General features: G+C 38.1%; 1 protein-coding gene across 5 annotated transcripts in view; it reads left to right on the top strand.

Annotated features, from left to right (window-relative positions):
* The window catches only part of ARHGAP44 (Rho GTPase activating protein 44), a 181,106-nt gene that overhangs the window by 11,879 nt on the left and 146,841 nt on the right, over positions 1 to 22,386 (top strand). The gene's annotated exons all lie outside the window — the stretch shown is intronic.

Below are 22,386 nucleotides of genomic sequence, written 5' to 3'. Positions count from 1 at the left end.
TCTCCATTATGCAGCTATGAGGAGGTCATTCTTTGTCTCTATAAAGGGAGGGTGGCTATAGCTTCTCATAGATTCTTCAGAAGGAAGTATCTTTAGGATAACAAACTTTTCTCCTGCTGACATACTATCTCTCATGTCAAAATTAGTTTTATATGTGTGTGTGTGTGTGTGTGTGTATAAATTTGTATTTATGTTTTTTTTTTTTTTTCCAATTCTTATCACACCACACTGAATGACACCTGCCTTATGGTATCATTGCCAGGGTTAAATAAGATAATATTCTTAACATAACACCTGGGAAATAACAAGTACTAAATAAATTACAGTTATAACCACTTTCCCTTGCTGTGTTGAAAGTCTCTTTGACAGGGCACATTCGCTTCGATCTTATTTATATTCCTAAGTACCTAAAAATTATAGCTTGCAACCGATACCCATATGTCTTATTTTCTCAGATCAAACTCAGTTTTTCTATGTTTAGTCACAAACATGAAACATCTTGAGATATCAGTAATATTGATGGCCCCACTCATTTAAAATCCATTGTGAATAGTAGTTATTGTATTACTTAGGATGGTCTAGGTTATTCTGCAGTAACAAAAATCCTTAAAATCTCTGTGGTTTATAGTGCTGGCTGTTGGGGCCTGAGAATAGCCCTTCATAGGCCCACACTTGAACATGCTCCTCAGGTATCTCTATGATGGTCAGGTGTCTCTGTGACGGTACAGGCAGTAAATGAGTGTGTGGTGAATTGTACACTGGCTCCTAAGGTTTATTTGAAGTGACGTATCAGTTCTACTTAAATTTCATTGGCTAAAGCAAATCATCTGACCATACCCCACTTCAGATGGGGCAGGGAAAGGCAGTTCTTCATGGACCTGGAAGGAGGAAAATCACAAAAAGCACAGCTGTGTCACTTGTAGCCAAGCACTGGGCTATGTACTTTTTAGGCGTTATTTTTATTGACTCATTGCAATATCTATATGAATTGGGTGCTGCTTATAGGCCCATTTTACAGTTGGAGAATGGAGGATGTAGAAGTAGCAGACCAAGAAAGGGGCAGGGCCAGATCTGAGCTGGGCCCTAAGTAGGTCCAGCACAGGCAAATGCTCTCCCTAACATGGATCTCTGCAGCCTCAGGACCTCTCAAGTTACTTCAGTTTAGGTGGTTTTAGAATGCTAATTAACTGTTTCTGACTTGTGTAAAAATAAAAATGTCACATTTATTTAAGGTAATCAAGTATCTTGTAAGTAGCCTTAACCACAAAGAACATACAATAAAATTCCTGCCAATAGCAAATTCTCTACTTTTTCCTTATTGCAGTTTCACTGGAGTGGGTAGGAGCGTGCCCATTGAAAGTGTTTTTCTAGCTCTATGCTCTATGTTTAAAGGTAGCAGTTTCTATATCTGCAAAAGCCTCTGTAGACTTCTACATAACTTATTAACCAAATAGAGACCTAAAAATAATAATAAAAAAGAATACGAAAGGCAGGCAGAGCTTTGAGCTGTCTCCTTATGTGCACCTTGGTGATTGCAAATATGTTCACTTGCTTCAGTGTTATAGCTGCTCACTGTCAAGTGTGTCCAGTGACAGACACTTGTGCAGTACTGTACAGACATGCCTGTTTAATTCTCACAGCAACTCTTCAAGAGTAGGTCCAGATCTTTCCCCCATTTTCTGCTTAAGTCTCAGATCAGGTGAGTGAATTGTTGCTGCTGTTGGTTGCACAGTTGGTAAGGGAAATAGTTGAGATTTGCTCCCAGATCTGCTGACTCTGACATTGGTGCTCTACATCACAATACTTTGATGACTCTGCAGTAGGGGAAAATGGACAACTTTTAAATGTCTATCTAATATTAGTGGCATGATTAAGTAAGTTCTGGCACATCTATATAGTTGTAATTGAGCTTAGTGTTTTTATAACAGTCAGAAAAATTAAGAGCTTGAGAGAAATGTTTAGAATAAAGAAGTAGGATACAGAAGTGTAAGTGCATACAAAGTTGAGATTGTACAGTATTTTTAAAAAATACATAGCAAAGACTGGAAGGAAATCTGGAAAGATTGGTTCAGCATGTGATGTTTATCTTTGGGTAAGAGATAGAGTAATTAATCATAGAATAATTTGAATTCTTGCTGCTTCTGCTTTTTAAATTTTTTAAAATGCTTTAAAATAAACATGTATTTTGTAAAGACAAAAACAAACGAAACAAGCCAAACTAAAAACCCTCCCAGAGGAGGCACGTGTAAAATGTAGTTGGAATTTCTTATAATGATATTTTAAGTTTAGGGCCCTGAAAGGTCTGGAAAAAAAAATGTTTGAGGTTCTCTTGAGCCTCAGTTTCAAACATGGGAAACGTCTTCATGCTCTCCCAAAGACATAATGTAAGGTCTCATTTTAAAGAGTGAAATAGTTTGCTATTAGGAAGTGATACACTAATAACTTTTCAGGGTTGCTAATTTTAAAGACACATAACATTTTGACACTTGGTCTGCATGGCTTGGAACTGAGGACTTGTGGTTCCAGTGACCAGTTAGGGTTCTCTGGTTGCCACAGCAGACATAGACTCTGGCTAATCTAAGCAAAAAAGAAGATTTGAGAAAGATGGGGTTGGCTCACAAAAATCAAAGGAGTAACTAGGTAGTGCCCTGCTGCAGCACGACAGGGCAGCCTCTTCACAGGGGTTGTTTCCCAGTTGTTTTGTGTCATTGGTTCACTTGGGTGATTCTGTCACTGGAGAGCGTCTTTTTGGTTTAGTTTGGGTCATGTGGCCCCACCATCTTTTAGGAACAATGGAAGAGTAGGAATTTCTATGGATTGCAAGTCCACAGAGACTGCAGTGGGGGGAGGCAATGCCCAAAAGGAAAATCAGAGGCTTTTGCCCAAAGGATGGGGAAGGGTTGATGGCCATTCATCATACCCAGATCCTGCCCAGACTCTACTCTATGACGTCAAAGACCCTACCTTGATCCGTTTGCCAGGGATCAGTGAATTTAGCAGTGATCTCCAGAGTATGTTTCCTGATATTGAGAGGAGCCATTTCTCAACTCTACATATCCAATTACTATGAATCTATCTCTGAATTATATTTGATCTATGTCTTCTTTTTCATTTCTCATTCTTATCATCTGTTTCTCTACCCTTGACCATTACAGTGCCCTTGTTATTTGTATTCTCACCTTGAATCTCTTCTCTGACTTTCTACCACACAGGCAAGACTATATTTTTGAATACATGGAAAGAAGAATGTTATTTTCCTTCTTTATTGAGTTTGTGGAGGGAAAAAATCAAGAACTGTGGGAAATGCAGTATACTATGCAGACTCATCTTAGAAATTTATAATTGATCTTTATATTTAAGGCTCTAACTGCAGTAAAGAAAGCCGTTGATCACTTTTATCACCGAGACTGCTCATGATTATAGTAAATGTCAGTTCAGAATGGTTTCAAGAATAAGGAAACTTTATTTCAGATTACAGGTTGTTCAAAGGTAGGGAGAGTCCAGGTGCCTTGTGATCTTTCCATTTTTCTATGCTTTGCCTTCATCTATGTGTTGGCTTTTCTCTCCAACTGGCTTTTTTCATGGTCAAAATACAGCTGCCAGCAGCAGCTGAGGTAATTTGCTTCCATGTTTATAAACCAAAAAGGGGACCACAGCAGGGGTGTTATGGTCTGAACGTTTGTGTCTCCGTCCCCCAAATTCAGATGTTGAAATTCTAATCCCCAAGGTGATGGTATTAGGATGTGAGGCCTTTGGAAGGTGATTAGGTCATGAGGGCGTTGTCCTCATGTATGTGATTAGTGCCTTATAACTGGCCCTAGAAGGTGCCCTTGCCCTTTCCACCGTGTGAGGGCAGCATTGAGAAGGCACTGTTGTGAACCAGAAAGCAGGCCCCTCACCTTAATCTTGGACTTCCCAGACTCAGAACTGTGAGAAATAAATTTCCATTTTTTGAAAGCCACGTGAATACCTTTAAGGTTTCACAGCTCAAATGGGCTAAGAGGAGCAGCCCAAATGATCCTAATCATGGGATCAGCGCCCTTTCCTCTAGTTTAAGCCAATTTACTTCACATGTTTACCGTTGACCATTAATAGGTTGGAGGGAAGGGATGTGGTGGGCTGATTAAGCTGCTTCTTTGACCTGGTCACTGGCAGGGGAGGTAGGATTATGATGACTGGCTTAGAGACATCAAGGCTCTTTCAGGAATTGGAGTGGGGGAAAGCCTCTTCTAAGTCAGGAGTCCTTCATGGAGTAGGGATGGATACCTAGACAAAATCAAAATTCTGTTCAGAAGGAAGGAGGAAAGCATTCTGGGTATACAGTCAGCAGTGTCCATGTTGACTGTAACATGGCTGAACCCAGCATTCTGAGTGTGGAGACCATTTTTTATGGATCCCCCAGTCCTCAAACTAGAATTTATAGAATGTATCATCAGGAATATTAGTCAATGAAGCTCAAATATTACTTTGTATTTTTTTTCCTCTTTTGATCAAGTAGTTGCCTCTTCTTTCTACTTATCAGATCCATTTTTCTGTATCCCAGAACACTGGATCATAATGCTGTTTAAAACTTGGTGTATCATATTATATTTACAGTTATGCATACATTGGTCTCTCATAGTCCTGTAATTCATAGTCTGTAGATCTCCAGCATAGTGTCAGGAATATAGAAGAGACTCAAGTCAGATTTATTCTCAGAGCTCAATTCAGATGTCACCCCTTCCTGTCTCTCCCCCTTTTCTTTTCTCTTTGAGAGTTCTCAGCACTCTGTTCTCTTATATCGCTTATTTCACCTTGCTTTGATTTCTAGTTGCCGTTAGTTCTATTTTTTCACTAGACTGGAAGCGGTGTGTGTTTGCAAGGATCAAGGCTGACTCCTCTGAAACCTTTCTGTGTTGTCCACAGTGCTTTGCAAATAGCAGGAGCAATTCCTGATCAAGGGTGTGGAGATGAGGTTGTATGACTACTCTAACAGGTGTCAGAATCAATTTTTTAATTGCGCCTAGATTGAGGTTTCCCACGCTAAATATTTAGCTGTAGGCTTGTAATCATGCCTTCATGATCTCCAAGATTTTACTATACTAGCAAAAACTACGACACTGCTTTAAAATTAGTCCCTAGTAAATTGTCTATAATTCCAAAGTATGATTCTCCATTTTGAAAGCCATACCTAGGCCATGACATAGTCATCTATGCTAAGAGGAATGTGTGAGTCATGATAACTTATTGAGTGAAGAAGTTGTTCATGAAATACATATCCATTGATCACCTACTGTCACAGTTTGGGTCCCTGGGAATTAGATAATGAGAACAACTTGCAGACTACTGATTAGCGAGTGCCCTTAGCATCAGCATCCATGGAAGGGAGTGAAGAGAAGCAGGTCTTGGCAGAGGGAGGAGTGAAGCTGTGACATCTCAATGAAGGCTTCAGCTAATTCTGTGTTGGGTCATGGGGCTTCAGTGTCTCTTCAGAGTTGTCTTGAGTTGGGGATCAGGGACAGAGCCTTTATACCTCTTCATTGGTCAGTCATTGGAATTGGGCTTCCCCTGGAGGATGGCATGACCTTCAGGCACAGCAGTGCCAAAGAGTAGACAGCTGATGGTGAGCATCTGGCTGCATCCCTAACAGCTGTGGAATAAGTGTTCCATTTCTGAAAGGGAATCTGGTGTCCACTATTCCTACTATGTGCCAAGTCCTCTGCTAGAAATATGAGTGAGTAGGAAAGCAATTAAACAAGTCATTATAATGAAGGGCTGTATCTTTGATAATAGGTGGGTTGTTCATGGTACCATAAGAACATGTGAGTTTGGTTTGAGTGGGATTTGGGAGGAAACCATGTAAGTTGTGACATGAAGGGTGAGGCATTGTTAGCAGGCTAAGGAAACTGGGAATGATGTGTGTGAATGCCAAAAGATGTGGAATGTGGCTCCTTCAAAGAAGTAAAATAAGTTCTCTATATTTGGAATATCACTGGGAGGACGTATGAGGCTCATAAAGAGGATGACCATCTAATTTATTGTTGAAAAAGATCACTTCTAGTAGTGCCAGAGAGCTGGAGAGAGACAGCAGGTGAAAACCTGAGCAAATTGTATGGTCACCCTATTTATAAGACATGATTCAGGAGGTTTTATGCAAGGACCAATGGTGAATTATTGACCTCTCCCCTATAGTTTTGGGATTATGAAAATGGGTTCTGATGTCAGATCCTATAAGTTTATATCTTGCTTCCATCAGTTGTAAGTTGCAAAATCACTTAGGTTTTCTAAGCCTCAATTGCCTTATTTGCAAAATAGGGATATTAATAATTTCTTCCCTATGATATTTTAAATGAATGAATACACAAAGTATTTTAAATCGTTTCTTGGACAGAATAAACCCTTGGTAAGTGTAAGATGGTGCTGTTATTTTTTTAAATGGTAGTAGTAAGGTCAGATTTGAGTTTTAGAATGATAACTCTTGATGCAGAGTGGAGAACCAAATGGAGGGGAGCAAGGTTGGTGCAAAGAGACTAGTTAGGAGACGATGATAGTGACTAAGACACTAGGTAGGTATCTATGAGACATGGTTATCTAGATCAGATTTGTGGTCAGGAGGAGGTGAGACATGGAGAGATTCCAGAGATATTTAAGATTTTGAATCAGGTGACTTTGGCGGAACATGTGGGAGAGCAGGAAATAAAGCTACTGATGAAGTTTGGGTTTGAGCAAAGGGTGGACAGTCATATTGGGGTGAACTTCTCTTGCCTGAGAAGGAGCCTCTGAAAAATGCAGCTGGGATAGGCTTTGGAGCTTGGGAGAGAGATCTAGGAAATCAGTGAGTTAACTTATTGGCAGGTGGACAAAACTGAAGCATTGAAATGTGGAGAGCTCTGAGAATTGAGGAGGGCTGAAGAATGGTCTGAGGGTGTGTTAGTAAGTACTAGATGGTATGGAAACAGAGGGAATACACTGGTAGCTTCCATTTGAGCATATAGTGATAGTGTTACCCATAAGGGAAAGCCTTCCTCCACCCACTGTGTTAATTTCCTACCACTTCTGTAATAAATTACTACAAACTTAGTGGCTTGAAAAAACAGAAAATCATTTTCTCACTGTTCTAGAGGCCAGAAGTCAGAAATCAAGGCGCAGGCAGGGCCATACTGCCTATGAAGGCTCTAGGGGGAATGTATGCCTTCCTATGGCATAATAAAGGACATCTCCTTCCTGTCCTCAGTTTCCAGCACAAAGCTTCAACAATCTTTGGAATTTCTTGAATGATAGTTGTGCTTTCATATGCTAATGAAGCAACTAATGGCAACCCCCTAGATAACTTGAAGATGGGAGCTGGTCACCAGAAAGAGCAATCACATGGCGAAAAGGTTAGAACTTTGGGCCAGCCCAACATCCAGGGAGAGGGAGGGAGCTAGAGATGGATTTCAGTGCTTTGGCCAATGGCTTAATTCATCATGCCTACAAAGCGAAACCGCATATAAAAGTCTGGACACCAGTAGAGATTCCCAGTTGGAAAAGGGTGGGAAAGCACTCGAATTCCATAAGGAGAGGTCATGGAAGCCTGGTATCTCTCCCCGTTGCACTGCAGACCTTGCCCTATGCATCTCTTTCATTTGATTGTTCCTGAGTTGTAACCTTTCTACATATACATACACATAAAACTATAATTGTAAATGTAGAAGTTTCAGTGAGTTTTGGAGTTGTCCTAATGGGTTTTTATACCTGAGGGAGTTGTGGGAAGCCCTGATTTCGTAGCCAGCTGAGCAGAATTATGGGTGGCTTATGGGATGCCCTAACTTGTGGCTGACATCCGAGGTAGGGGCAGTCTAGTGAAGTACTTTGTCCTTAACTTGTGGGGTCTGTGCTAACTTTGGTTAGTATCAGAACAGAATCAAATGATAGGACATCTGGATGGTATCAGAGAATAGTGTCAACTTTCTCTTAGTTTTTCTCATTGCCTGCAATTCTTGATGTTCCTTGGCTTATAAATACATCCTTTCAATCTCTGCCTCTGTCATCGCACATCATTCTCCCTGTGTGTCTGTCTCTGTGTCTCTTATAAGGACACCAGTCATATTGGATTAAGGGTCTATCTACTCCAGTACAACCTTATCATAATGAATTACATCTGCAACAACGCTGTTTCCAACTAAGATCACATTCGAGTTTCCTGTAGTTAGGACTCCATCATACCATCTGTTGTTGGGGGGAGCACAGTTCAACTCACATCACCCATGAAGCACACATTTCTCATTTAACAAACAGTATTTATTTTGCTTGCTTTGTCCCAAGCTCAGTAGTCGGGGGTCATATAATCTTGCCCTCAAGGAGTTTATATACCAGTAGGGAAGGTGAGACATGAACACACAGCAGATATTTGAATCCAGTTTTTACTTATGCCCTAAGACAATTTGAAATGTTAAAATTGATTGGGAGGACAAAACAATCACACCTTTAGTAGACAAACCAGGATTTAAGGAGCAAAAGTTTATTTAGGTTGGACCTTGGAAAGAAGCATGGATTTGTGACAGATGAAGATGAGGGAAAAATTTAAATGAAGATTTAAGATAGCAGTGTGCACTACAGCAAATCTGAGATAGTAATCTGGATCTATATAGAATTTATTCCTCAAAAATAACTTTAATAGATGATGAAACATCTATAGATGGAATGCTGTCTGAAACAAATCTAAATACACCAAAATGTAGCCATCTGCAAGATACCTGACCCAGGAAAAGAGCAAGATGCAGAAACTTGCATGTGATATTCAACGTATTTCCTAAAAGGTGTATGGGAGGTGAATAGGCTCCCAAACACGCATAGTTAACATGCTTATAAATGCATAGCACATCTCTGGACGGATATACAAAATTGCCAACAGTGAGTGTTTCTTGGTGGCTTGGAAACAGGAGATAGAGTGTGCATTTCCCATTGTATTCACAAGCTAGTCTCAACTCTTTATAAACAAGCTACCGTAGTCATGCATGGCATAACAATGTTTTGGTTAATGATGGACTGCATATATAACAGTGGTCTGGTGAGATTATATTGGAGCTTAAAAATTCCTATCACCTAGTGATCTTGTAGCCATCATAACATTGTAGTACAATGCATTACTCACGTGTTTGAGGTGAGGCTGGTGTAGACAAATCTACTGAGCTGCAAGTCTCATGAAAGTATAGCACATACAGCTAGCAGCAGCCTCATACATCCTTTGTTTACTGTGTCACTTGATTGCATCATTTTCTCTAGTGTTTGATTTAACTTGTGTTATTTTGTACGGTAATATGTTGTATAAGCTTCTAGCCTAGGAGCAGTAGGCTATACCATATAGCCTAGGTATCTAGTAGGTTATACCATTTAAGTTTGTACAAATACACTCTGATTTTCTCACAATGAGGAAATAGCTTAACGATGCATTTCTCAGAATGTATTCCCATTGCTAAATGGCACTGACTGTATTCTGACCTTACTTTTGGATTTTGAAATACTTTATTTCTCTTAGCAAAAGTCACAGACTTGGCTATACCACATTCTATAGCAGTCCTTACTTATCCAGAGAATTGCTTTTTTTGATCCACTCATTATACAGTGGCAGGTTCCATGCAAGCATACTAGGGCCTTTCGTTAATTGGACCTTAAACTTCCTTACCTTTCACTATTGGCGAAGGCTGCAGTCAGGCTAGTCTCCTTAGCACTGCTCTGCTCACTCTGTCTTAATATGAATTTGTAGTACGTGCTAGTAGGACCTGTAGAAATCAGCATTCACAGCTCAGCATGTACAAATGCATACTCACAGGGAGGCAGGTCACCCTCCAACCAAAACCCACCCATGAACAGGTTAGTCCCAGAATGCTGCAAGGAGGCCGATGTTTCTCCTGGCCCACGGTTAAGTGTCAGGATCAGTATGGAACTGGAACCCACTCAGTCAAATTCACTGCCATCTGAGGGTCACTGGCATCTTGGACTTCAGCTCTTTGGTGTCAGATTTTGAGATTTCTTCTCACAATTCAGAGGAGCAATTGCTTCCATCTCAGAATTACTGATTGCATTTTGTCTTTTGATTGCTAGCTAAAAGTTTAATTATGTACAGCATTGTTTGTCAGGCTTTCTTAATGCCTCTCTTTGATCTGTGGTGTCACATTTTAGGATTTCTTCTTCATGCTCAGAAGAGCAGTCATTTCCTTCTCTGTTAGGGTTATCAATTAATGTTTGGCCTTTTCATTGGCTAAAAAGTTTGATTATCTGTAGAACTGTTTGTCAGGCTATTTTATATTCCTTATAATAAGTTTAATATTTGTATATTGTCCTCAGGCTGTGATATACCATCCTGAGAGTGGTGAGGGGCATGCTAAGTCACATACCCAATCCTATCATTATGAATAAACCTCCAAGCTTGTTTTTGTGACTTTTTGTATCTTGAGCAGATGCATGTTAACTTCCTACTTGAAATGAGGCTGGAGTGAAAGACAAGGAAGCTCATGTATGTACATGTGTATATATGCATATATGTGCATGTATGCATATACTCATTATTTTTTTTTATTTCTATCTAGTACACTCTTCCACCTACTTTTCTTATTTTCTCTGGCACTTTTATTGTTTTTATCTCCTGCTCTTTATTTTTATATTAGCTTGTTCTTTCTCTTTACCTTAAAAAAACCCCTTCCTTTACTTTTCACAAATCTTAAGTGGTAGATGTTGTAACCGTGGTAAACTTTTAGGGTCATATTGTTGTGAGAAAACCATTCAGCTTCCCTCCTCACTCCGCCCACTCACACTATATTGGAAACTCTGGTTTATTTCCAGTGAAACCCCTCCTGTCGGCCCTTACTTCATCTCTCTCCTGGTTTTACAGAGAAATGAGGATAAAAGGACTCTGCTGCAGGTGGTTTTGATTTTTAAAAAGATCCTTGTCCTCCCTTTCCTGATTCCCCTCAGTCTCCTAGGTTCTTGGAATATAATAGAAGAGGGAGGAGGAGCAGTGTTCCCATAGTGGTTTTCCTTTAGACATTTAAATACCAATGCTTATACACAGATGCCTATTTGCATTCCTTGCAAACTTACTCCTCCATACCTATCCCGTGAGACAAATAAGCAGTTTTCCCTTGTATTAAGTAAATGTTTATTATGTTCAATATTGGGGAAAATACTGAAATAGTCCTGGTGGGGTAGGAAAGGCTGAAATAGTGAACAAGAGTATGTAGCCTGTGACAAAGGGGTAATGACTAAAAGATCAGAAGGACTTAGGGTGGAAGAGTGAAATGATCACTGAGGACTGTGATACATGTGTAAACTCATAATACATTTAGAGTGCCCATGATTCTATTTTATAGGAGATTTGCCCAGGTTTGGCAGACTAGAACCCAGTTGAATAAAAGCAGTGCCCAGGTCCCAAACTGGCCATTGGTGGTGCATACATGAAGGAGATGCAAATAACATCGCAAACACATTGAAATTCTCCTTTTTGTTGTTGTTGTTGTTGCTTCAGGGAGGAGGTAGAAATTAAAAGTGAGCCTTTAAGAATAGTTTAGAGATAAATAAAGAGAAAAACAGGCAGTCCATAGGAAAGGAACCAAGTACAGAGAGGTGGGAATAGGTTTTGCATTTTCACAGTCAATGGGACTTGTGGAACTATTGAGAAGGAAGTGAGTATTGTGGAGGTTGATGGAAGGTCAGGTGTTGGGGGATACTGGATTTCGGAGAGCTGTGGATGCTAAGCACAGGGGTTGAGATATGATCTGTTAGGCCATGGGAGTTACTGAAGGCAGTTGAAAAGGGAGAGTGAGGTTGTAGGTGTAGTTGTTGTAGAACCATACTTTAGCTGCTATATATGGGGCAGACTGAAAAGGGGCAGCCCGAAATAAAGGAAGGAGGCCAAAAAAGAGAATGTCAAGTAGAAGGCAGATCTGGTTGAGCCTCTGGACTTTTTAGATATATTTGGATGGTTAGGTAATGGTTTTCTTTGTTTTTTCACTGTCCTTTCATTTATCTTGAAGCTGTGAGCTTGAGCAAGGAGTATAACCTTCCCCAACTTAACAGGTATAAAAGTAACCATATATCCCTTTGCTAATACCACTGCATAGGCTTTTAGGCTAAAAGAGGACGTGTTCAATTAATTTGAGTAGAATGTGATGGGGGGTTATATTACCGTAGCAATGGCACATATTCATCCCTACTATTCTAAGGAGAATAAATAAGTCATAAAGTTCCTGAATATGATTTAAAAAAGTATGAAAATTGGAAAGAAGCACTAAACCATCATGATTTTTAGGTATGATTGTCTACGTAGAAAACCCCCAAATCCTACAAATAATAATTAGAATTTTCAAGAGTTTACCAAGGTTGAACCATTCAAAATGAAGGAGCGAATATTAATATTAGATTTAGTAGACTTTAGATCAAGGAAAAATACAGGGATAAAAAATATATTAAGTAATGATAAAAGGTTCAATTTACCAAAAAGACAAAATGAACCTAAATGAGTATACACCTGAAAAAAGAAGTTCAAAATACAAGCAGTAAAAAAATGATAGTACTGAAAGGAGAAGTAGACAAACCACAGTTATAAACGACGACTTCAACACTCCTCTCTCAGTTATTGATAGAATTAGTAGACAACAGATCAAGTAGGATATAGAAGAACTGAATAACACTTTTTAAAAACTAACTGAATCTGGGTGGCATTTATGGAATACTTCACTCAATAAGAAAATGCATATTCTTTCCAAGTGCCCCTGAAACATTCACCAAAGTTACCCATATCCTGGGTCATAAAGTTAAAAAAAAAATTGAAATCATACAAAATTTATTCTCTGACCATAATGGAATTCAACTGTAAATCAAGAACAGAAAGATAACTAGAAAATCCCAATATTAAACAATATACTTATAAATAATCCATAGGTCGAAGAGGAAATTTCATGGGAAATTTGAAAATATTTTTAATGGAAATGAAAATACAACATATCAATTTGTGGGATGCAACTAAAGCTTAGGCAGGTATTAACTGCATTAAATGCTTATATTAGAAAAGAACAGTGGTCTCTTATCAATAATCTAAGCTTTCATCTTAAAAAGGCAAAGGAGAACAAAATAAACCCAAATCAACCAGAAAGAAGTAATAAAGAGATGAATGAGAATTAATGAAATAGAAAATAGCAAAACAGTAGAGAGGATAAATGAAACCAAAAGCTGATGTTCTAAAAGGATTAATAAAATTTATGTACTCGAATTGACTAAGGAAAAAACTAAGTGAAGGCACAGATGATTAAAATAGAGGATATCACTACAGACCTGATAAGTCATTAAAACAAATTTTAAAAATACTGCAAAGAACTCTGCAAATAAATTGGATAGCCTAGATAAAATCTACTAATTCTCTGAAAGCCACAAATTTCTAAAACTCACTGAAGATAACTAGGATAGTCTTACATGTATAAAGAAATTAAGTACTTTCCAAAACCAAAAATCCAAGTCCAAATGGTTTTACTGGTAAATTTTACAAAACATTTAAAGAAATAACATCAATTCTATACATTTTTTTTTCAAACAATAGAAGAGAATACTTTCCACCTATTCTTTGAGGCCAATATTATCCTGATAGCAAAACCAGAAATAGACATTACAAGAAAACCATAGAACAATAGCCCTCATTAATGTAGATGCAGAAATCCTTAAAATATCAGCAAATCAAATATAGCATTATATAAAAAGAATAATATACTGTGACCAAGCAGAGTTTATCCCAAGAATGTATGGTTTGTCAAGATTCACAAATTGTCAATATAACCTCCCATATTAACTGACTGAAGAAGAGAAAACAAATGTTCATATCAATTGCTACAGTAACAGCATATAACAAAATTTAAAATCTATTCATAATAAAATATCCAACTAGAAATATTAGGAACTTGAATCTGATGAAGAATATCTAAGACAGCCCTATAGCTAATGTCATATTTAATGGTGAAAGATGGAATGCATTCCTTAAGATTTGAACTAAGACCAGGATTCTCTCTTTTATTTCTATTCAACCTGGTAATAGAGAACCTACTTAGTACAATAAGGCAAGAAAAATAAATACAGATTGGAAAGGAATTAAAACTGCCCAATTTGTAGATGACATGATTACCTACAGGTAAAATACTAAGGAATCTATGAAACCTCTTAGAACTCATAAGTGAACTTATCAGTCTCAAGATGCAGAGTGAACATACAAAAGTCAATGGTATTTTTTATATACCTGCAGTGAACAATTGGAAATGAAATTTAGAAAAACTTAGAGATAAATCGAACAAAATATGTGCAGTATCTGTATGTTGAAAACAAACAATGATGAAATAAATTAATGAAGACCTAAATAAATGTGGAGACTGATTATATTCAAGATTGCAAGACTCAACCTTGTTATGATGTCAGTTCTCCCTATATTGATCTATAGGTTTAATGCAATTTCAATAAAAATTTCTGCAAGATGTTTTTGTAGATATAGACAGGCTAACTCTAATTTGCAAAGAGAGGCAAAGGAATTAGAGTGTTGAGAACAGTTTCGGAAAAGAAGAATATCATTGGAGGGATTGCACTACCTAATTTTTATAATTATTATAAAGCTACTATAATCAAGACAGATTAGTATTGATGAAGATATATACACTTAGATCAATTGAAAAGAAGAGAGTCCAGAAAAAATATTTACACAAATGCAATCAATTGAATTTCGAACAAAGATGCAGAGACAGTTCAATGGAGAACAGAATATCTTTTCAACAAGGGTGTTGGAATAATTGGAATTTACATAAACCAAATCATATAGCATGTGTTCTTTTGTGTCTGGCATCTCCCAGTGCATTATTTTTTGAGATTCATCCATATTGTTGTGCATATCAGTAGTTTATTCATTTTCCTTCCTCTTTAATAGTCCATGGCTCAATATACCCATAATTTGTTTATCCATTTACCTACTGGGGGACATCTGGATTCCTTCCAGTGTTTGGCTTTTCTGAGAAAATATGCTCTGAACATTCTTGAGCAAAACTTTTTGTGAACGCATGCTTTTGTTTCTTTGGATATGTACCGAGGAGTATAATTACTGGTCAGTTTTATAAGATATCAAAAAATTTTTCAGTGTTAGTATCATTTTACACTTCTATCAGTTATATGTGAGTCTAGTTGTTCCATACCCATGTCAATATTCGGTATTGTCAGTCCTTTTCATTTTTGTCACTCTAGCAGGTGTGTAGTGGTATCTCATTCTGGCCTTTGTGCATTTCCCTAACAATTAAAGATGTTCAACACATTTTTATGAGTTTATTGTGCCTTCAAATATCTTTTTTTTTTTCGGTGTGTGAAATTCCTGTACCATCTTTTGCCCATATGAAAACTAGATTCTGTGTCTCTTCATTACTGATTCGTAGAAGTTCATTATATATTTTGAATTGAAATTTGTCATTACTTATGTGATTACCCATACTTTCTTTGCCACTTGTTCGCTTTTTCACTTAATGTCTTTCGATGAATAGAAGTTTTTAGTTTTGACAAAATCCAAGTTATTTTTCTTTTATAGCAGTTTTTAAGAAGGGTTTAGTAGTGTTGAAATCATACTTGCCTACTTCTTAGAAAAAAATTTTCTATATTTTATTCCAGAGGCTTGTTATTTTACTTTTTACATTTAGGACTATAATCCACCTTAAATAAGTGAGTGTGTCATGACATAGGCTCAATTGTATCTTTTTTTCTAGATGAGTATCCAATTTCTCTAGCATCATTTATTGAAAAAGCTTGTGCTTTTCTTATTGTATTTCAGTAGTCTCTTTGTCATGAATCAATTGACAGTATATATGAATTTGTCCTTGGATTGCATTTGTTGTATTTTACCCATCTTTTCAATATTTTAAATATTTTTTGTAACTACTCATTATTTAATAACATGTTTTAAAAATTTCAACTAGAGAAGAAAAGTTACTGGTTATTGTAGGTGGAGATTGTTTCATTAAGATTTACTTCCACGTTCTGAGCTAGGAAATGGATTTGATAAACTATTGTTGAGCTTGTACTTTGTGCCTGTTACTATTGTGAGAACACAAAAAATGAATCAGATGGTAAACTAAAACTATTAGAAGGTAACATAGGAGAAAACCTACATGACCTTCGATATGACAATGACTATGTAGACATAAAACTAAAGGTACGGTCTATGAAAAAAATAATTTATAAGGTGGATGGACTTCTTTAAAATCAAACATTTCTACTCCGGAAAAGACAGCATCAAGAGAATGAGAATATAAGACACAGACTGGGAGAAAATATTTCCAAAAGACATCTTATAAGGACTGTTATCCAAAATGTACAAAGAACTCTTAAGAGTCAATAAGAAGAAAACAATGTGACTAAACAATGGGACCAAAGATCTTAACAGACACCTCTCTAAAGAAAATATACAAATGGAAAATAAGCATATGAAAAGATGCTTCACATCATAGGTCATCAGGGAAATACAAATTAAAACAATGAAATGCATACCTATTAGAATAGCTGAAATCCAGAACACAGACAACACCAAATGCTGGTGAGGATATGGAACAACAGGAACTCTCATTCACTGCTGGTGGGAATGAAAAATGATACAGCCATTTTGGAAGACAGGTTGGCATTTTCTTATCAAACAAAACATACTCTTACCTCATCTAGAAATCAGGCTCCTTGGTATTTATCTAAAGGAATTAAAAACTTATATCCACACAAAAACCCGTACACAGATATTGATAGCAGCCTTATTCATAATTGCCAAAATTGGGAAGCAACCAAGATGTTCTTCACTAGGTGAATGGATAAACTGTGGTACATCCAGACAATGCAATATTATTCAGCACTCAAAAATAAATATGAGCTACCATGTCATGAAAAGACATGGAGGAAACTTAAGTGCATATTACTAAGTGAAAGAAGCTAATCTGAATGGGCTACACTATATGACGTTCTGGAAAAGGTAAAACTATGGAGATAGTAAAAAGATCAGTGGTTGCCAGGGATTTATTGGGAGGAGAAGGGATGAATAAACAGAGCGCAGAAAATTTTTAGGGCAGTGAAAACACTCTGTATGTTACTATAATGATGGATACATGTCTTTATACATTTGTCCATACTCATAGAATATACAATGCCAAGAATGTACTCTAATGTAAACTATAGACTTTGGTCAATAATGATGTGTCAGTGTTAGGTTCATCAATTGTAACAAAAGTACCTATCTGATGGGGAATGTTGATAATGAGGGAAGTTATGCATGTGTGGGGGCAGAGCTATATGGACAATGTCTTCTGTTGTTTCCTCTTAATTTTGATGTGAACCTAAAACTGCTATAATATGTATATGTGTGTGTGTGTGGGGGGGGGGTGGATTGGTGGGTGGGTGGGTGGGTGTTTATAGCCTGCAAAAAAGGTATACTATAGATCCAGTCCTTGAGGAACACATTGACTAGTAAGAAAGACAGACCATACGATGTGTCTTTGTTCTCATGGCACCACATGGGTACATTCACTGAGACACTGTACAGTGTGGCAGATCAGGTGATGTGATTGTCAAGCACTTAGTTTTAAAAGATAGAGCTTGGGGAAGAGGACCGATGAGAGAGATTTTATAGTATACCAGTGTAATAGTTAAGAAGGCATGAGGATGTATCGATCTGGGGAGAGGAATCTTTGTTCCTTCTCTTGTGACAGGCAAAGTTCTGAAGATAAGATATACAGCCTTTGAGGAGGGATGCATGTCTTTGGCTGTAGGGAGAAGGATGGAGTCATAAAAGTCTTAGCTATGTTTAATCTTTGTGCTCTTTCCCAATGTGCCCATTAAATTTTAGTTTGGAAGTTAAGAAAATAATTGGTATGATGACAGTCTGACCAAGTGGGAGGGTTTGGGATTTATTTGAATAGATAGCCAAGTTAGAAGCAGCGACATTGTGGGCTAACAGAAGATGCTGGTCACATCTGACCCAAAATGAAACAGGAAAGTCATGCAACTCAACAAGAACTGAAAACAAAAAGTGAAAATGTAGGCATACTAATGAGTAGGGATGTGATGCCTTGAGGTATTTCCATTTACCTGGTTATGAATGACAGGGGACAGTGTTCATAGTACAGCTGAGGTTCCGAGGCTGGATTCTCTCACTCGGTCGGTTTTCATTCAAAGCTGTGTCAGATGATTGTTTACAAAGATCTGCAAACACACCTCTGGCTCGGTAATTTTTATGGCACTATGTGCGCAGCCACCTCAATCTTAACATCTTTAAGGCAATAAAAAAATCCATTTCATTATATATTACACAATGTTAGAAAGTCAGTCTCATTACTGTACAGTGAGATACAGATGGAGCTGGACAGACAACCTTGAAGAGGGAAATAGCTTTCTTTGGCCTACCATGAACTAGAGAGCTGTAGCAATAGGTATCTGACAGTTATTCTCAGTGATCCCCAAACATCAACTAGAGAAGACAGAAAAACAACAGATAGCAAGCAAAGCATTATCTTTCCTGTGGGATGTTTTCTGAGCATTATGAATCACAACCTGTTTTATTTCACTTTCAGTGTTGCTTGTTAAACATAACAGTAAAAACAAACCCACTCAACTTTGTATTATAGATTGACTGTTTCTATAGGGAAAGGTAAGTGTAGCCTGGTTTTTACTTTGGGTTTGCTTATCAGCCTCAGAATCACCATACAGTATGAGCAGAAGATTTTAAATCATGTGGCCAGCTTACATGTGAGGATCTGAGGTCTTGGTGCTAGGATGGCTCTGGGATTTCATTAGCTCTGTGTGTCAGTTCCAACTGATTACTAGTTTGCTGGGGTACTGTCCTCAAAGGATTAAGAGTCCGAATCTGGTTTAGGGTCTAGGAAGGCTGCGATAGATAAGGGGTCAGCAAACCTTTTTATACAGGGCCAGATAGTAAATATTTTAGGCTGTGTGTAAAATTACTCAACTCTGCTGTTATGTGAAGGCAGTTACTGGCAGTATGAAAATAAATGAGCAGGACTGTGTTCCAATGAAACTAATTGTGGGCATTGATATTTGAAGTTCATGTAATTTTCACATTTTACAAAGTATTCTTTTTAAAATTTTCTTCAATTATTTAAAAGGTAAAAATCATTCTTAGCTTGTGAGCAATACAAAACTAGATGACAGGCTAGCTTTGGCCCACAGGCCATAGTTTGCTGACTCCCGGAGTAGATTGTCTTTGACTTCCCTTGGCTTGGGAGGGAGAGTGGTAGCATTCCTTTAAGCACAGGGGTTAAAACTTCCATGCCTCTGGGAGTTCAGTGCCAAGTGGTCTATGGAGCACGAGTAAGGCCATACTCTATTTAATAAACCATTACTGTTAATTATTCATGGAAAGAAACCAAAGTCTAGAATGCAAGCCATTTGTAAACCAGGATAGAATTGTCTCATCACCTTAGGCCTAAGTGTAAGTGATGAGAGCTGAACAGACAATTATGCACAGCAATAGAGTCAAGAAGAAGATGCATTGAATAATGAAATATTGGTTCTCCTGGCTGCTCTCCTTGTCTAATAACTTTACCATACCCTCTTTCCCCAAGCGCATATCTGACTCTGAGCTGGACATAGGCAATTAAACATTAAGTCTGTATAAGAAGTTGCTCCTCTACTACACAGGTTGGTGTCACAACAACAAGTAGTGTCAGCCAGATTGTGTTTTTTTCAAATATCAAGATGGTGGTGGTAGTGGGTAGACCTTCTCCTTATCTGCACTGCATCAATACATTTTGCTTTCTTTTATCTGCAGGATCTCATAACTCAGAATTCTGCCTTGATAAAATCTCCAGCTAGTGTAGTCTCTATAATATAGAGTAATGCTCTATCTGGCAGTCTTTCTTGATAGAGGATATTATCATGTTTCATGGAAGGGCATGATGGTCTTTTTGATAAAATGAATCTTCAGAGTCCCAGTTTCCCTTAATACTTTTAATTAACTTGCTGACCACCAAACCATTTTGACGTATTTCTCATGATCTCTGTGCCTGCACCTGAAGAGGAAAACCTTGCTGGAGGCAGCAACTCCACAAGGCAGGTTAGTACCACTATGATTTTTTTACCACCTAACTCAAATGGGCTGCCTTCGCTGCCTGTGAAGCCTATTTCAGACCAGCTTGTTCTTTCATTCTCCACAACAACAGTATTTTTCCCCTTTTCTGTTTTTCTAAAATTTATGCCTCCCCAGTCCCTTTTTCTCACAGCCAGCCTCACTTTTTACTTCCTAGAGAATGTTGAAGCTCTATCAGATGGATAGGATGACTTTACCTTTACCCTATGAAAGCAAAAGACCACCTATATCTATACCTTTTTCTCTCTTCCTTCGTGGAAAGGAAAGTGTTCTAATGGAGGAGGGGTCCTTCTTTCTGTCTTCTTTCTGTCCTTCCATCTGTGCTCTGGGTCTTTCCTCCTCCAGAACCTTTTCATGCTGCCAAGTATCCTTCTCTCTCCTGTATTCTTTTAAATAGTTGGTTCCATCCACATTGAAATATGTTTGATCCCTTCTTTTGATACTCCCCCCCCCCCCCGCCCCCACTATGTCTCTTCACGCTTTTTTGGAACGACTTGTTTATATTCACAGTTTCCCTTTCTTTGCTTCACATTCACTTTATATCGTACCTTCTGGACTTATTCCTTACCCCAGCCACTCTGCTTGAACTCAGTTCGATACCAAAAAGGCATGAAATTCCATATTGCTAAGTCCATTGGATATCTGAGCATTTGGTATTGTTGATCACTTTATTGAAAGGCTTTTTTCTCCCCTTTGGCTTCAATGATACCATATTCTGCTGGTGTTCTTCCTGTTTTTCTGGCCATTCCTTATCTGTCTCCCTTTCAGGAAATAATGGATTTCCTCATGGATCATTCTATAATCTCATCCTATTCAATTTCCTTCACGCCCTTGGCTTCAGTGACCATTCTGTGCAGATGACTCACACTTATTTCTTATAAACCCTCTTAGAGCTTTAGATGACCTTATAAGATCCATAGGCCTTATGCACCATGGGAAAGAATTTGAATTTTGAAAGAAAGAGTAATATGTTACTGACATTTTTAAAAGATCTCTCTTCTTCCTGTGCACAGAGTGATCAATAGAGAGGCGAGAGTGGAAGCAGGGAAACCTTTTTTAGGAGGCTAATATCCAGAAATTTAGGGCAGAGTCTAGGTAGACATTTCCACTTAGATGTTTAAAGGTATCTCACACTCAACATTTCCAATCCCTAAATTCATGATCTTTTGCCTTGGCTTCTGTACTGTAGTGTCTGCCATCTAGTTGGATGAGTCAGAAACTTTGACCCCACATGTCTTAGTTTATTCAGGCTAGTATAATAAAATATCACAGACTGGGCAGCTCATAAACAACAGAAACATATTTCTCAGAGTTCTGGAGGCTGGAAGTCCAGAATCAAGGTACCACCATGGTTGGGTTCTGGTGAGAGCCTTCTTCCTGGTTCAAAGCTGGCGCCTTCTCGCTATATTCTCACTTAGTGGAAGGGGGTAGGGACTTCTCTGGAGCCTCTTTTATAAGAATATTAATCTCATTCATGAAGGCTCTATCCTTGTGACCAAAGCACCTCCCAATGGCCCTGCATCCCAATACCATCATCTTTGTGAAGTAGGATTTCAACATACAGTTTTGGAGGCACAGACATTCAGAGCTTAGCATCACCTTTTCTTTCCACTTCACTGTTCTGCACCCTGACCCTCTTTCACTCTGTTTCTTACACAGTAGCTTGAGTTGTCTTCAAAATGCAAATCTGCTGTCATCCCCAGGCTAGTTTCTTTCAGTGCTTTCACATCACTCTGAAGATAATGACTGAAAACCTTAGTATAGCCATATAAGGTTCTTCACAGTCTGGCCTTGATGTATCTGTCCAACCACCTTTCCTAACCCCCCTCCTTTCACTTCTGCACTGCTCTCCCTTCTGCTTGCATTGCTCTCTAGCACCTAATCACTGTTTCCTGCCTATCTCCTGTTCTTCTAGAATCTTGGCTGGAGTGATGACTTTTGGTGAAGATTTCCTATAGCACTGAAACCCAGGTTAGGTCAGATTCTCTTATTTTTTGTTCTTGTTGAATCAAATTTTTTCTGTTTTGTAGGCTTAGATTAGTTTCTAAATATATACCCATTTATAGGGTAACTTGATTATTATTTTTTTTTATGACATGAAGGATTGTGTTCATTAGAGTTCTCCAGAGAAATAGAACAAATAGGATGCATATATGTAGATATGAGAAAGACTTTTTTTTTAAGGAATTGACTCTTGTGATTGTGGGATCTGGTAAGTCCAAAATCTGTAGGGCAGAATGGCAGGCTAGAGACCCAAGGAAGAGTCGATGTTGCAGTCT

Source organism: Rousettus aegyptiacus, unplaced genomic scaffold (assembly GCF_014176215.1).
Source record: "Rousettus aegyptiacus isolate mRouAeg1 unplaced genomic scaffold, mRouAeg1.p scaffold_m13_p_6, whole genome shotgun sequence".
Taxonomy (NCBI): Eukaryota; Metazoa; Chordata; class Mammalia; order Chiroptera; family Pteropodidae; genus Rousettus; species Rousettus aegyptiacus.
Note: the sequence above shows the minus strand (reverse complement) of the source record. Positions and strands in the feature narration are given on the sequence as shown.